This window comes from Balaenoptera borealis (assembly GCF_965194805.1).
Source record: "Balaenoptera borealis genome assembly, chromosome: 18".
Lineage (NCBI taxonomy): Eukaryota > Metazoa > Chordata > Mammalia > Artiodactyla > Balaenopteridae > Balaenoptera > Balaenoptera borealis.
Window position 1 is genome coordinate 40,992,121 of NC_138877.1, and position 16,894 is coordinate 41,009,014.

The window sequence follows — 16,894 nt, forward strand, 5'->3', positions numbered from 1 at the left end:
CCAATTCTGAGTTTCACATCATAGCTACAAGAGTCCAACCCATCCCAAGATGATAATAAATATTTATTAAGTAGTTACAGGTTTTTTTTAACATATTTTACTTAACTATTCTCCATTTTTATACAAATCTATACTAACATGACAATAATAATAAAAGCTAAATTTCAAAACTGTACAATATTTTAGCAAGGAATGGTGATACATTTTTACCAGAAATACATCAATTTTTTGGAAGAAAATTTGAACAAAACAGGTATTGAGCCCAACTATAGTTTATATAACATGTCAGATATTGAGAATACAGGATGAATAAGATAGCTTTTCTGCCATCTCAGACCTGTTAGGTGGAGGTAGGTGATGGGAGAGAGAAGAAAAACTCACTTAAAAAGCTGATTTCTATGTTTCTTATGATTTCTATGTTCCATCTAGCAGTATTTCCCATCAGTAGTTCCTCAGCACTTATGAGAAGATAAAACATAGATCTCAAGAAATGGGTTCCATTGTCAAATAAGTTTAAAATAGTCTACTTAAAAATACATATATTTCAGGGTTCCAGATAACATTTCATATGGTAATACATATTATCACTTAATAAAAGAAACAAAGAGTTTTTGATAGAACACTCTTATAAAGGAGCAGCAATTAGAAATGTTTTTCCAGAAAACAATAATAGATATAATTGTTTATGATATAAATATAATAAACATGTATTTGTTCTATATGTATATGTATAGCTATATACACACAATAACCTGAGTATTCTGTAATCTGGGAAATTCTGATTTTTCCACCTTTGCTGCCTCTGGGAAAGGAAAAGTTCAGATAACTAGAAAGACGATGCTTACTTTTTGAATTTAGAAACATGCTTTAATATTCATCTCAAAGGCATTAATTTGAGAGAAACAAAAATTGAGTTCCAAAAGCTTGGATTTGAGATCTAAGCCCTCAAACTCTGTGGGGTCTTAGGTGTGAGCTCCAGCGGAACCATCATTTAAAAGTCTATGCCAGCTTCACGTGATCAAGCTCTGCCTCTCTCCAGTTCCAGCTCCAAGCAGTTGCATGGACACACAGAGAATAAACACCCTTTTGCTATGTGAGTGACTACTACTCACAACCACATGGCCAAGAAACTACTTTGTCCTTCTCATCTCTGTTGTGGAATTACCACTCTTTAATATTAGCCTATTGCCCCCTGAAAGTTCAGTGGAGTTGACATCTTTTGAGTCTGAAGTTTTGCTCAGCTCAGCTGAACTGCTGCATGTGGACAGCCTTCTCTTTTCATTGGTGTAGAGCCTTCATAAAGCCACTCTGTCTACCCAGAGGAACAGAGGGGCTGTGAAAGGTACAGGAGCCCAACATTTGTACCCTGTATGTGTGTCTCTGTGCCCATGAAGTGATGACACAAATTCACTCAATATTTTCAGTTGAACAAATTAATCATATTTGATCTAAATATAGTCAGCCCTAACCTTAACCCTAACCCTAAACATTATTACCCACTGTTCTATACCGAATAATAATGGATGATTGGAGGGCAGAGAGGGACTCAAGTCTGCCAATTAAAAGTATCCCAGTCTTTTCTTATTTAAAAATGCACATTTTAAGTATTTACTTAGTTCAAAGTTCAACTCTATCAGAGCTATTTTTCTCCTACCCTCATATTTCTTCTCTACCACCCCGCCCCCGATGTCATTTTAACTTTCTTCATTTCCTTAATGCCTCCATGGCAAGGAACTCTCAAGTAGGGCATCTCTTCATCCAGAAAACCTACAGCCTTAACAATGACTTTTTCCCTTGTATTACTGGCCCCCATCAGTTTCTTTAGTCAACTGTTCTTCTCATTGTGTCATCTATTTCATTGAGTGCCCTCTATATGTATTTATCGGTACATAATATGCATTTCCTTTGACCCAATAAACTAATTTCTATAAGGTGAGGAGAGTGTGTTGCGTTTTCCTCTTTTCCTTTGGATGCTTTTTATCTCCTGGGCACCTGATAGGCACTTAGTAATTACCTGTTTGACAAATTATTTTGTAAATAATGTAAACACTCTTGAATATTCCCACAGCAAACTTCGATACTTATTAACATTAGAAAATAGAACTAAGGATCAGGACCTAGTCATTCTTTTACACTATTTCTTTTTTATCCTTTAAACCCTTAAAAAGTTTCACCAATCTTCAACCTCTTTGCAAAAACCACAATGACAACCACTGTTTTTATTCCAAATGTTTCTCTCCATGCTGCTATAGAAAAGGGTAAAATAACAAGGTCCCAACATGATAAGAGGTTTGATAGGATTGGAGGTCTTCAAAGTGGCAGGGCTGCAGTCACTTACTTTCCCTATTTTCAACCTGGAAATTGACAATATTTCCCTGTTTTCAACCTGAGTAATCTCTTCCTGGCAACTCATTAGCTATATCAAAGGATACTTTCAAGAAAGCTGTTAAAACATAGTTGAAGTTGTCCTGATCCCTAGCAAATTTATCAAGTCAGTATTGGTTTATTTGAAAGCGTCTGTGATTCAGAGGTGATAGGATTTAGATATGTTAAAAGTAGTTAATTCAATGTCACTCTTTGTATTCTAAATAAGCTGCTCTTGGTTATCATATGTTGATCTCCATTATCTAACTAAAATTTTTAAATGAATGTAATGGTAAGTTTTTATTTTCTTTATGCTGTACCCCCTCCCCTTTTTAAAAATAAGGGTCATAGGTTCTGGGGCAAATACAATTTTAGAGCAAATAAATGTTATTGATGGCATATAAAAGTCATCCTCTGAAGTTAATTCCAACAGCATCTTAGCATTAAAGCCTTTCTAACATGCTTTCCCACTCCTTCACCTTAGGAAACATGATTCACTGTTGAACACAATAGCAAACACTTACTGAGTGCCTACTTTTGCAAGTACTTTACAAATGCCATGTCTCATGTAAGCCTTTTCATGCATTTTTGAACGTACATCTTCACTTCACAGATGAATAATTTTATTTAGAGAAGTTAAGTGCCATGACAAATTCATACTGCTTATTAGTGGCAGAATAGGAATTCAAAATAATTTTATTCTTACTTCAAAGCCTAGGCTATTTCTCTAAGACAGGTTTTCTTCCAAATCTGTAGCAATCAACTCAATTATATTATTAGTTTTTTACATGTTAATTTCCCACTAAATTTTCAATTTTCTGGAGTAGTTATTCCATTAAAAAATACGTAAAACTCTTAAACTGTGCTTAAGATATATATTTATTACTTGGAAAATTTTGTTAAATGAAATCAACTGCATAAACCAAAATACTACAGAAGAGAAAACCTCCAGTTCTGAATACAGATATTTAAATGGATTTTGTGTCCTAGTTCTCATTTTTACATGTATTTTAATGACCCCTTTGTTCTTTCTCAATATGTTTCCATTATGTCTGCTATTCAAATATGGTATCCAGTGATGAGATTGTATAAGCAAGTAGATTAAAAAGGTGTTGAAGTCTTCACTATATTTTGCTTAATGACGGCATTCAGCAAATAATCTTTGGTCAGTGACATTTCCACCAAACTACTGTGATTCTCATTCCTATAAATTATTTTAATTTTACCAGTATTAACTTCTGTAGTAGTCAGCTTAATTTTATGAACCCTGATTTTTAACTGTAAAAGTAAATATAATATTCCTGGAAGTTGAGAGAAAATCTCTGTGTGAGAAACTAAGAATCTTTTACTAATATTTACATTTTTAATGTAACATATATATATATCAGTTGATGGTATGTTAGCATATAATACATGGTAATTTCAAATATCAAAACTACTTGCCTTTAGGCTTTCTTCAACTGTGAGACATTTCAATTCAAAAGTATATATATTTGGAAGTGATTCATTATCATCTTAGAAAATACAGCAGGCACTTTGGTATATTTAAAGGAGAAAATTCCAAACTATTTGTGCCTTGAGTAACCTTTGTAAGAATAAATGATTTTTACTGCCTTTGGCAAATAGTCACATGCAAACAGCCTTATTTTTCTTCTTAAAAAAATGCAAAGTTTACCAACCTTACAATTCTTAACTCTCTAGAACTCTGTCCATCATTATAATGAGACCTTCACATGCATCTCTTCTAGAGGACTATAAAAGCTCAAATCACACAAAGTTCTTATTCAGTTATAGAGCTTGATCTCTATTCCCTGGAGGAAATGGTGAATTTCAAAATCAGTTGAGGTAACAATAAATAATAGAAAAAGGCAAAACCAATCTGAAGTGCATTTGCAATGGGCATAAATTGCTCCGGGACACTAGAAGTGGAAGAATTGTGACATTTCATTTTTGCTAAGCAAATCAAATCCAGTTCTGGATGTCCATTTGCAAGGGTCATCAAAAAGCTCAATGACATATATTCCTGTATACACATTGGGTTATGCCCTAATCTGGGGCTACTATTAGCCACTAAACTTGGAGGAAAGTGTGTAGGCTGGGGTAGGAAGCTGCCTATGGTCATCAGCCATTGAGCTGGACATTCTTTGGTCACCATGTAAAATATATATCTTACAACAATGTTTCTCATAATTGTGGTAAAACACTTGAAATAAGGCATTTTTAAAGAAACACTAGAGACTACTAAATAGGGAATTACCAAGAATATGGAGAAGAAAAGTATCAGGATAAAATTATGAAAATGTGGTACCATGTAATTAACAAATAATTCCTTTAAGAAGACCAATTGATTTTATTCCTGAGAGGGGCATCTGGGATAACTTTATTAATTATAGCCCAGTTAGTCTCATTTGCATACTTATTTCTGCTTAGTACGTTACAATAAAATGTAAGGTTAAGGGACATTTATGGAATTGTATATATTGACGAAAAGATAGGAAAACTATAAATGGAGATCACTTTGGCTAATAATTGGAGGTATCTTTTTTGGTTTTTTTTTTTTTTTTTTTTCTTTTATTTGGGACTGGCCACAGAGGGTCCATCAAAGAGGAGATTAGCCACCAGCCCCCAGAACACATGGGGGTGAAGGATAGAAGCCATTTAAGGGAGAGTGATTCTGAGGAGGAAGAGGAAGAGAAGGAAGAGGATCACAGCTCCCATGAAGAAGATGATGAAGGTTCAGAGGAGGGAGGAGAAGGCACCCACCATGGCAGCCTGGACCAGGAGGATTAGGAAGACAAGGAGGAAGGTCATGGCCTCAGCCTGAGCCAGGAGGAGGAGGAAGAAGAGGAGGAAGAGGAGGAAGAAGAAGAGAAGGAGGAGAGGAGGGAAGAGAGGGCTGAGGTTTGGGTCCCACTGAGCTAAGACCACCAGGAGGAAGAAGATGAGGAGGAGGGGCTGGAGGAAGATGAGCTCCCCTTCACCATCATCCCCAACCCACTGGCCAGGAGGGAGGTGTCTGGAGGTGCCTCCAGTGAAGAGGAGAGTGGTGAGGACACGGGTAAGTGATCTGACTGGATGGGGGTGGGGAGGAGCGGAGTCAGCCTGGGTCACCGCTGCCCTCTTGTCCCCACAGATCGGCAGGACGCCCAGGAGTACGGGAACTAGCAGCCAGGGCCCCTGTGTGGCTACTGCTCCTTCTACAATGTGTGTCCGCAACCCAGCTCCATCCACCAAGCTGTTTCTAGAGTTTGTTCCAGGGCTTTGGTGTGCCTTGGGAGGACCCTGAGCAACGGGCCTGAGTAAACAAAGACACTTCTGGGGCCAAGTGGGGGACAGACTGGAGGCCAGGAGGCTGGGGAGGAGCCTGGGACAGTGGTCCAGGAAAGAGAGGGTGAGGCCTGAGCTGCACTTGCAGATGTGGGGACAGGGAGGAGGGTTCAAGGCAGAGCCGAGGGAGGTGGGACAGGCCTGGAGACTGACAGGCTATGGGGAGAATAGGAAGAGAGGGGGTGAAGAGAGTCCTCAAAGGTCCAGCCCACAGTGACAAGGGGACGTCGGGGCGCCTTGCAATAGGGAAGTGAGGGGGTGGGAAGCAGGTTAAGCAGGTTGGAGGAAGATACTGAGCTCAGTGTCAGAAGTAATGAGGCTGAGAAGTTGAGGATATGTCCAGCGGGCAGGGTGGAGGACTGGCGGGTGGCTCCCAAACGTCTCCGCCTAACCAGGCTCCCCTGGTCCCCAGCGATGCACTGAATGTGAGAACTGTCACTGTGACCAGGAGAACATGGGAGAGCACTGCGACCAGTGCCAGGTGAGACTTCTCCCAGACTCAAGGATCCACCAGGTTTCCGGATGGCCCGGGACCATCTGAGCACCCCCAGCCCCAAATCCTGTGCCCTCAAACTGACCTAACCCCTTACCCCTGATGCAGCCTTGACTCCAAACCCGATCCTGCCTCTGACCTTAACCTTCACCTAGCTAGCCTCCTGCCCAAGTACGGCCCACGCTCCATCCTAACTCCGCCCCTGACCACCTCCTACCGCTCATTCTCTCTCCCCATCCCCGCCCCCAGCACTACCAGTTCTGCTACCTCTGCCCGCTGGTCTGCGAAATTGTCTGCACTCTTTTTTGCTTGTTTATTTACTTTTTCTTAGAAATGGAAAAAAAAATTTAGACTAACAACATTAAAAAGCTTTTGAAAAGTTAAACACAATGTTGAAAAATGAAAGATTAGTGGAAACAATAGATAATGAATAAAAAAATGAATTAATGTCAATGTCCCTAGATCAGAAATAGAGAGGTGGAAAGCTGTGAATGTAAGGGTTTCTAAAAATTGTTATGAGACCATCTTTATTTACTATTTTAACAAGGTTTCTAAAGTGAATAGTAAACCTGCTAGATTTATAGATGTCACTGAATTTCTGGAGAATGAAATAACACATGAGTAGCAAAATCTAAAGATGATCAGGAGAGATTATGTAAATGAAAGGAGGAAAAGCATATGAACTTCCCAGTAGATAGCATATAGAGACCTGTACTAGATATTAAAAAGTTACTTCATTTTTCATTTGTTTCTCTATTAATCAGTCATATTCTAAAATAAAATAGTTACTTGTGAGGTTTGCCTAGAAAATTTGCAGAAAGTTGAGAATCTTTGATGAGGAGCATTGAACACAAAATAGAAAACATTGTATACTTCCATAAAATAATGATACACCCAGTCCTGAAATATTATGTCCATTTCTGGAAACTGCACTTCAAGCAAGAAATTACCACATTGAGAAAAGTCCATAACAACACAATAAATTAAGGCAGTAATCTCCAATTGGTTAATGGATGATGCTATAATCTGCCATAAATCATTGCCCACAGGGTCATAACTTCTGGACTTGAATTATACATCAAACTCACCTTGACCCTCTTTGAACATTCAGATAATACAGTTGATCCTTGAACAACAAGGGTTTGAATTACTCAGGTCCACTTCTATGTGGATATTTTTCCAATAGTAAATATTATGGTACTACATGATCTCCTGTTGGCTGAATCCACGAATGTAGAACCACAAATACGGAGGGAACCCTGGATGTGCAGGGAACCCCTTATACAGAAGGCAGGCTATAAATTATATGTACATTTTCCACCTGAAGGGTCGGTGCCCCTAACCCTCATGTTTTTCAGGGGTCAACCTTATGCCCTACTAGAAACTTAATGAATCAGAATATCATGGGATGTTTAGATGTCTGTATTTTGTAAAGTCACCAACAGAGGATGATCATAGTTAGGGCATAACTACTAAGCTATTTCTTACTAGTGGCTCTTGTTAAGGTTTGAAAAGACAGAAGAATTGGGAATTATCTTTTTTTAAATTAATTTTTATTGGAGTATAGTCGCTTTACAATGTTGTGTTAGTTTCTACTGTACAGCAAAGGAATTGTCATTTAGTGACTATTTCTGTGTGGTAGTTTCCAAAATCTCAATTTTCCAGCCAGTAGGGAAAGAACATCACAGTTAATACCTTTATCCTCTTGTCTCTCATTTCATAAGAGCATAAAAATTACTAGACCAATGAGGACTAAGGCCATGCCTGTATTTTGTTTGTGTTTCCAACTCCTAAATACTCAGCATTACCACAGATGAGTTTTCAACACACATGTCTTAAATGAGTAAATAAATTTACTAGTGACTTCTATGAGCTAAGTACTATATTAGGACCTTGCATATATTACATCTTTAATTTTTTAACAATACAAAAATATATGTGATATAATCACTAGATTAGAGTAAGGACAATGAGGGCCCAAGTTTAAGTTGTCCAAACTCACACAGCTAGTTAGTATGTGCTTTGGTGGTGTCAGCCCACACGCCTTTCTCTACACACTACGATAGCAAGGCTTCAAAAAAGCAGACTATCCCCTCATTACAAAAGCTTGAGGCCACACGAATTATTGAACAGAAGGATGCTTCTATATAAGTAGAGATTTTGAAAAAAAAATAGAATTCTTTAACCTGGAGAAAATAAAAGTAAAGAAGGAATGCTATAAAATCCATAAATTCAAAAATATTATGAGAGGATGGACATGAAAATATTTAGCAATCTGAGAATATTTGAAGAGTCTGTCCCCAGAAACTCACACAAGATACTTTTTAGAACTAATAAAAGACACTTGCATTTTACAGAGTTAGTTGTAAAACTGTGAAACTTAAAACCTTGAAAATGCTCTATGTTGAAGATATAAATAAATCTTAAGAGAGTAGAGAAAATTCCATAGATGACAAATTCATGACAAATTCATAACAAATTGGAGGAAAACTAGGACTTGAGGGCCAATATGGCTCCAGCTATGACTTTTATTAATGAGTTGTCTCAATTTTAAGTCCAAATTCATTGAAGTTCCTGCTACTCTTCCTCCTAGTTGCCTAATGTTTTAAAACTGGGGTTTATCATGGTTGTTGTTCAACTAGCAAAAGTAAACCAATGCTATAGTTCCAAATGAGTAAAAATAGTCATTGTAATAATATAGGTTAGTATGTATTTAAAAACTAACAACAAGTTAATAAAATTGTAGTAAGTTTACAAAATCCATATTTTATGGGACTTTTAAAAAATAGGACTATGCATATTTTTATTTTTACACTGAGTAGAAGAGAGTTTTAACCAGTAATTCTTAACCAAGGGCAATTTTACCCCCAACCCGGGGACATTTGGCAAGGTCTGGAGACATTTTTGAATGTGAAAACTTGGGATGGAGAATGTAAGAATTATCTCATCTAATGGAAGGGAGGATTCTAAGATGTCCCTAAAGATCCTAAAGATTTATCACCCCATCTCAGTGTACACACCGTGTATAATCCCTGAACTGTGAATATGACTTTATGCCTGTGATTATGTTAAATGGCACAGTTGACATTAAGATGGGGAGATAATCAAGTAGGCTAATCATACAGGCCCTTTAAAAGCAAAGAGTTTTCTCCTGATAGAGAAGAGGAAATCAGAGAGATTCTGAGCGTGAGAAGGATCTGACAGATGTGAGGAGGTTCTCTGCTGCTGAGATCTCCGGGCCCACAATCAAGGATCTGCGAGTGGCCTTTAGGAATGAATAGCAGTTCTGGCTGTCATCCAGCAAGAAAATGGGGATTTCAATCCCACAACCATAAGGAACTGTGTTCTTCCCATAACAGGAATGAGCTTGGAAGAAGACCTCTAGCCTCCAAGTGAGAACTCAGCCCCAGCCAGAGAAGAGAACCATCCACGCTATATTGGACTTCTCACTTACAGAACTGTGAGTTAGTAAATGGATATTGTTTTAAGTCACCAAATCTGTCATTTGTTATGTAGCAATAGAAAACAAGTATGTCAATAGTGCCAAGGTTGAGAAACCATACTTTCAACATTCTTGTCTATGTAGGGCTAAAGGGGTATTACTAGGTTGGCTTTCAAAGAAACAGTGATGAAACTTTCCCCGAGGAAGTAGGTTTATTTAACGTAAATCAAGTTAAAGATGTTTCTTTACTGCGGGACATACTTTAACATCTTAGTTATACTATGAAGCTACAAGAGAGGAGTTAATTCTGTAGTAATTCCAAAGAGCATTTGAACAAAGATCTGCTATTCTTGGCAAGTGATGTCGTTTGATCCTAATATCCTAGTATCTTTTGATCTTAGATTTTCTTAGGATTGAGTTTAGTAAAATGTACAAATTAGTAAACTTAAAAAACATCATTTTGAATTTATCTTTCTAATTTCAAACAAAATCAAATGTACTGAAAAAGATGCATTATCCTTTGTAATTTAGATTTTCTGTATGTAATTTAGATTTTCAATAATGATGCTTCTTGGTCATTTAGTATTATAGAGGTCTTAGAATAATATATAGGGTATTTCTGGAACTTTAAATCTGCAAAGAAACTGTGTATATCTCAATGATTTAGGCAGAGGAGGAGTTAGGGCTGAGGGAAATGCATATTAGACATTTCACCAGGTTCTATTTTTATTAGTTCTGTTATTTCCTCCTTTTCAATTCTTCTGGTCAATTATATAGCATTTCCACAGACCTGGATGGAAATTTATTTTTTGTTTCTAGTAGCGCTCTCACAGATTACAGTTTTGTCTAAATTCCAGAATACGGAGACCTGGGGATGGTGGTGTTTGATGTGGGATTGGCTACCTTTCTTCCAGCTTCCTGGGTGTCCTCTCTTGTCCTCCATGAGTTTCAGAATGCCCTCATCACTATTTCCTTTGTTAGTTGGACATTGGCTTGTCTGCACTGATATTTGCAATTGCTATAACCCACTGAGCACCATCCTCTTCTGTTTTTACTTCCAGGCTCCACATCTTCAGTTTTTATTTGCAGTGATGTCAGTATTTCCCAGCCAAGTATTCTCCCCCTTGTGTAGCTCCAATGTGAGAGATGACCAATATTTAATATATACTATGATGCAGATGGTAACCACTTACTGCTGACTGGATCCAAGTTATGGGAAGGCATTTTGGGGTTTTTTTTGGAGTATATCAGTAACCCTAGAGATGATTTAAGAGTAAACAACCATATCTTTATCAAAATAGCTTTTGGCATTTCTTCAAGTCATCTGTTAGTTGAATAGATATTGTCTAACTTAGTATATTTATATTTCTAACAATTTTGTGTTGCCATCTATTAGTTATCCAATAAATATAGCTAACATTTATTTAAATATTATTCCAAAAATGACTATTTTCAGCTTATCTCATTGCATCTCTTTTATAAACATCATTTTAGAGAAGGATTGTTTATATCCAGTTAGGAAAGAATATAGAGAACAGCTTCAAAATATAGGATAATAGACTTTTTAGCTTAGAAAGCACTTTTATTGTATGCATTGCTTGCTAATGATTAATTTTCATATTGTGTTGAGCCTGCTAAATACTGAATTATACCTCTTGGATTGAGGATAGTTGCTTTCCACTGACATTGAAGGACTGCAATAACATAGAGCCAACTGGTCTCTACAGTCTAGTCCTACATTACCATCCTACACAGGGGATATACTCTAGCCAAATTAAATTTCTCACCATCTTACACTCATGATGTAGTCTTTTAAATATTTATATTTACTCTTTCCTCTACCCAGAATGCCTTTGATCGAATGAGGGTACATTATAGTGTATATTGTAGTAACAAACAGCCGCAAACTAAGTGATATAACTCAACAAAAGTTTGTTTTGGGCTAACTCCTTATGAAAATATTTGTGTAGGGGGTGGGGGCCAGGAGGCAGGCTGAGGGAATACTTTGCTCCAGTAAGTCTCTTAGAGACACAGATTGATACAGACTCTGCAGGTTATTTCATCTCTTTACATTTTGTCATCAATAAAATGTGAATAAAAATGTCTGCCTCTGCGAGTCTGTCATTAGAATTAAATATGTAAAGGGCTTTTCTGATGTCCCAAAGGGAGCAGTCATCCCCCTTCTCCCTCTTCCTCCCTCTCCCTCCAGAACACCTGTAACAAACATTCCACTTCTCATTTTGCCTTGTACTATAATTACTTTTTTGGGCCTGCTAGATTGTAAATGTTGGAGACCACAGCATGTGTCTTTTTCATTTTTGTGTCTGCATGAGCATCCAGCATAGCTTCCCATAGAAATTTAAAAATATTTGTTAATGGAGAGAACTTATGATTTTCCAATATATATGAATGGCTTTCCAAGAGTTCTCTGCCCTAATTCTGTATTTATTCTAAACTTGAAATAGAAATAAAACATTAAGCATTTTATTTTTAAAAATTTATATGAAGAATAAATGCATAACTAATTTTAGTTTTAACTTTTCTCTCCTCAAACCTGTTTGTTTTTTTTTTTTACACTAAGCTTTATGGATTAACAGACTTTTTTTCAATAAACATGGAACCTGGCATATAGTAGTTGCTTAATACATATTTATGAATAAAGTCTGATCTATTTTCAGAGAAACTATACAACTGCAGAGATATTAATTATACATCTGTAAAAACATAAATTATTATTGGCTTTTGAGAAAAGTTTTCCTCAGAATATCAGAAAAGAAATATTTCAGAATCTTGAAGTGCAAATTCTTAAGCTGTGTTCATTTTGAAGAAGTTCAGTAATTTTTGAATTTTTGTACTTTCGGGGAATTTTATAGGCACTCATATAAGAGGAAAAAAGAAAGACCTAATTCTACAAATGTTATTTGCAGTATTTGCATGGCTTATTGAAATGTCTGGCTAGTGTAATACACTTGGGTTCCATTCCTGACTATTGATAACTGTATAATTCAAATGTGAAAATATGAAAAAGTGCTTACCCATTCTGATACAGTTGCCTCACTTATTTTTTTCTTCTCTGTATTTTATTTATTTATTTATTATTGACATATAGTTGATTTACAATGTTGTATTAATATTTGCAGTACAGAAAAGTGATTCAGTTATATTGGATTGGCCAGAAAGTTTGTTGGATTTTTCTATAACGTCTTACAAGAAACCAAATGAACTTTTTGGCCAACTATATATATATATATATATATATATATATATATATATATATATATATATATATATATTCCTTTTCATATTCTTTTCCATTATGGTTTATCACAGGATATTGAGTATAGTTCCCTGTGCTATACAGTAGGACCTTGTTGTTTATTCATTAGTTGCCTCACTTATAACTTGTGAGAATACAATCAGATACAATGTTAATGTTTAAATTATTGTTGTTATACTGTTGTTTCTACTATTCGTTTCCTTTAGCAATCCTCATGTATAGATTTGGATTAATACTAGCAAATTTTATCCTAAAGCAAAAAAGAACATAATATGCCACAGAGATTACTCTGTCTAGAAAAAGCAACCTAAAATTCTCAACTGCATAGGTAACTAACTATATGTGTATTTGTTTAAACACACACCTCAGCCCTTGAAGTGTGTTGGGAAAAAATCTTACTAATGTACTGAATATATTCAGAAGCATTTTAGGATGAGATAAATGTTTTAAGAAAACATTCATATCTGAAATATGCATTTTACTTATAAATTCCTTGCTTCTTGATATTCTAGGAGTCAACCAATTTTTCACCGAATTTTCAACCCATAAAAAAGAGTTGTAAATTTAAGAACAATGAGAGTGTGATTCTAAGACAAATATATCACAAAAGGGTGAATCAGAAAGAAATGAGTTGTTTCTGCATAGGCAGGTATTACTCCTAATTTATGGAACCGTTTGTCCTGCTTGTAAAATTCCATATTTATGGAATAGAGAATTATTGCTGCTGTAAGATGTAACAAAATGGCTAAACGCCTGAGGAAAATATAATAAGGATATTTGGGTTAAGAATATAATATTCAAAAACTTTTACTGGGAAGTTAGAGTTATCTTAGTTTCCTTCTAATAAATTGGGGCAGAATGCTGATTTAATATTAGATAAATATAATAATCTGAATGCTGTCACATATACTAATGTGATCCCTTTAAAAAACAGGACATATGGTCTATATGTATTAATGATTAAAGTCATTACTGAAATTCTATGATTTTTTTCTATCTTGAAAATCATAGCCGTTTGTCTAATTTGGGCTAAACATTAAATATTCCAATTACTTCCATTTGCTGCATATAACTAAACAAATCAAAGATCAGAATTGTGATGAAAGGGAGGATGTGTACTAGACAGTGCTGGCTGTGCCCTCAAAATTCATTCTACCCCTTTTTTTTTACTAACAGAAATCCAATTCTGTTTGGTGTAGAAATATGTCCAGCTAAATACTTGATTTCCCAGGCTGCTGCCCATCTAGGTGTGGTCTAAATTATAGTATTTGTGGCCAATAAGGGACTCCCAGGAGAGCTGTTTATTCTTGGATTAAGTGAGACAGATTTAGCTGTCATTTCCCTTTTACTTTTATTTTTCCCCTTCCCCTTTTATCTTCCAGAAAGTTTTTGTAATGCATGGGAGCACAGATGTCATGTTGCAATTGCGGAGAAAAGTCACACTTCAAAAATTGCAGGCCCCATAATAGACATTTCCTGCAGCACTGATGGTATCTTAGGGCCACTACCATCATCCTGGATTCTTGTTATATAAGGAAAGTAAATCACTTTTGCAATGCTTGTTGTATATTTCTCCATACGGTGTTAACACAAGAAAAAAGGAGAAAGCAAGGAGAAGAGGGGGGAAGGCAGTAAGTCCATGTTTTTAAGATAGACGTAATAAAAGACTTCAAAGTAGGCAAGAACGGTGAACTTCTTCATGCTCCAACAATGACTTTGAGTTTTATTATATCTGCAGTCCAGGCAGAAAGTAGAAAACAAGAAAAGGGTAAACAAGCAAGGGAAGTTGAGTCAGCCCTCTTTTAAGAGGTCTTCTAAGAATTCTGATTAAGTGACCTGTACTTGGACCAAAATAGTCCCATGTCCACCCCCTGCTTATAAGGAAGCCCGAAGAATATATCTCTTTCCCTTGGTACAGTGCTACTCCAACAACTTTGGATTTCTGTTAATATGTAGGAAGAGGAAAATGATATTGAGTAGAAAATTGCCGCTTTATCTTTGTAATATTAATCTCATTTAACGAAGTGGTTTTTATTCCCACTATTTGCTTGAAAATTTGGAGCAACTTCTTACTTTCCTTCTAGTAGATATGTTTAAATATGTGTCAGCAACATTAAATTGTGATCTCAGGTTCACAAGGAATCAAACTCCAAACTCAAGATAGGACTGGATCAGTAATTATGAATATTGAAGTGGGAAAAGGTGACTTGTTTTTATGTTCTCTCTCTGTTGGTGGGTTGATCTTTCCTGATGTACTGAGGGTGAAACTCTTAGTTTCTCAGTCTCCTTGGGTCATTTTGTTTGATATGGTCTCAGCTCTAAGTGGCCATCTTGCTTCTATCCATTCACCTCTTTTTAAAAGCACAGCTTTTTGTTCACTGTGATACCTTTAAAACAAGTCTGCGAATTCTCTAACATTTGTCTCAGACAGCAGATTCATGAGCCAAATTAAGGTTGTTTTAAAATTAATTTTTCAGCCACAACAACTGGAAGAGTTATGGAGATTACACCTCCTTCACCAAGTAGCTCACCTCCCTAAATTTCAGTGTGCTTATTTGTGAAATGTGGGGACTTCTTCTTTCCAGAAGCATGTTTCACTGAAAAATATAATTCTGTTCAGGGGGAAATATACCCTTAAAATTTTAGTTCAGAAAATCTTGTATAAAAATCAGCAACATAATAAAAAAGAAACATCAAGTAGCTGAGCCTAGTATATTTTGCGTCCATGGCATAAATTTTCAGCTACGAATTCAATTTAAATAACAATTATAGACTTTTTAGTTCTCTCTGACTTCCTGAGTCTGTTTTTAGTAAAATCTCTTCTTCAAGAAATTGCTTATTTATCTAAGATTTTGATTTATTTGGTATATATTCTATGACATTCTCATTCTAAATATGTTTAAAATGTGTGATTGTATCTCTTCTTAATTGTGCCTTCTGAGTTTTCCTGGATTAATCTCACCAGTGTTCTTTCTGTTTCATTCAACTTAATAAATAATTAGATTTTTGACATTTTGTTCTTTTCTATTGAATCTTCAATTTTTAAAAATTGTTTATTTTTTATGTCCTCTCTCTACAACTTTAAGAAATACACTCTGACATTTATATTTTTTCAGAGTTTAAGACGTTTCTCATCTCTTTTTGCCCATTGCAAAATCAAATATTTTTAACCATCCACTATATGGATACATTCGATTTTTTTAAAACTGAGGTTATGAAAGGAATAGAAAGTTGTGGTAAAAAATTAAGATAAAGGCTAAGTTTTTAGAAGTTTAAGGTATGCTCTTGGGAGTGAATTGATGAAGTACAGTGGCAATAGAAGTCACTGGATGAAGAAAATTTTAAAAAATAGACTTGGTTGTTTCATGGATATCCAAATAGATATGCATATTTCTCAGTCTTAGAGCAAGATGATGAAAAGCTTCTTTAGTTCAGTTTAACTCCTGAATGAATGTGAGCAAATGACCCACCAAAATATTAATAAAAAGAGGTCAAGAGGGTGTGAATGTGAAGGAGAGAGTTTTATATGAGGATGAAAGAATAAGAGTCAACCTTTGAAGACTCGGTTAGAAGACTGCTGACTTTGCCTCCTGACATTTTGCTCAATAATGTGAGGTGAGAGAGAAGGACCAATTTCCACTGGTGAAGACTGCAGGAAAAGCAATTTCTAGGGGAAATCCAGGTTTCAGTTTGTGGAAGGAAGTAAACAGAAAGTTCTTACAGAGAGACTATAACTACAGAGAACTTTTTAACAATTTTTGAAATGCAATGAAGTTGGATTATGCAACAAGGTAGAAGTAGTGGAAAGCTGTATATGAATCAGAGAATAGGAGAAATGGGCAAGTAGAAGGGTACACGAGCCTCAGGAATCACAGCAATGAGAGATGTGGATGGTATCAGCCTATGAACATTAAGTAGACTCAGTGGAATGTCAGCACCTATGACAGGGAAGGTGCTGGTGAGCTGATCTGGGAGGGAGTTGGATTGGCGT

At 36.0% G+C, this 16,894-nt stretch overlaps 1 long non-coding RNA gene across 1 annotated transcript; it reads left to right on the forward strand.

The window, feature by feature from the left end:
• Positions 1-5,578: 5,578 nt before the first annotated feature.
• LOC309615942 lies at positions 5,579-14,217 on the forward strand. The gene is made up of 3 exons (XR_014237160.1): positions 5,579-5,755; positions 6,104-6,172; positions 6,434-14,217. It is a non-coding gene; the product is annotated as an uncharacterized lncRNA (long non-coding RNA).
• The last annotated feature ends 2,677 nt before the right edge of the window (positions 14,218-16,894 follow it).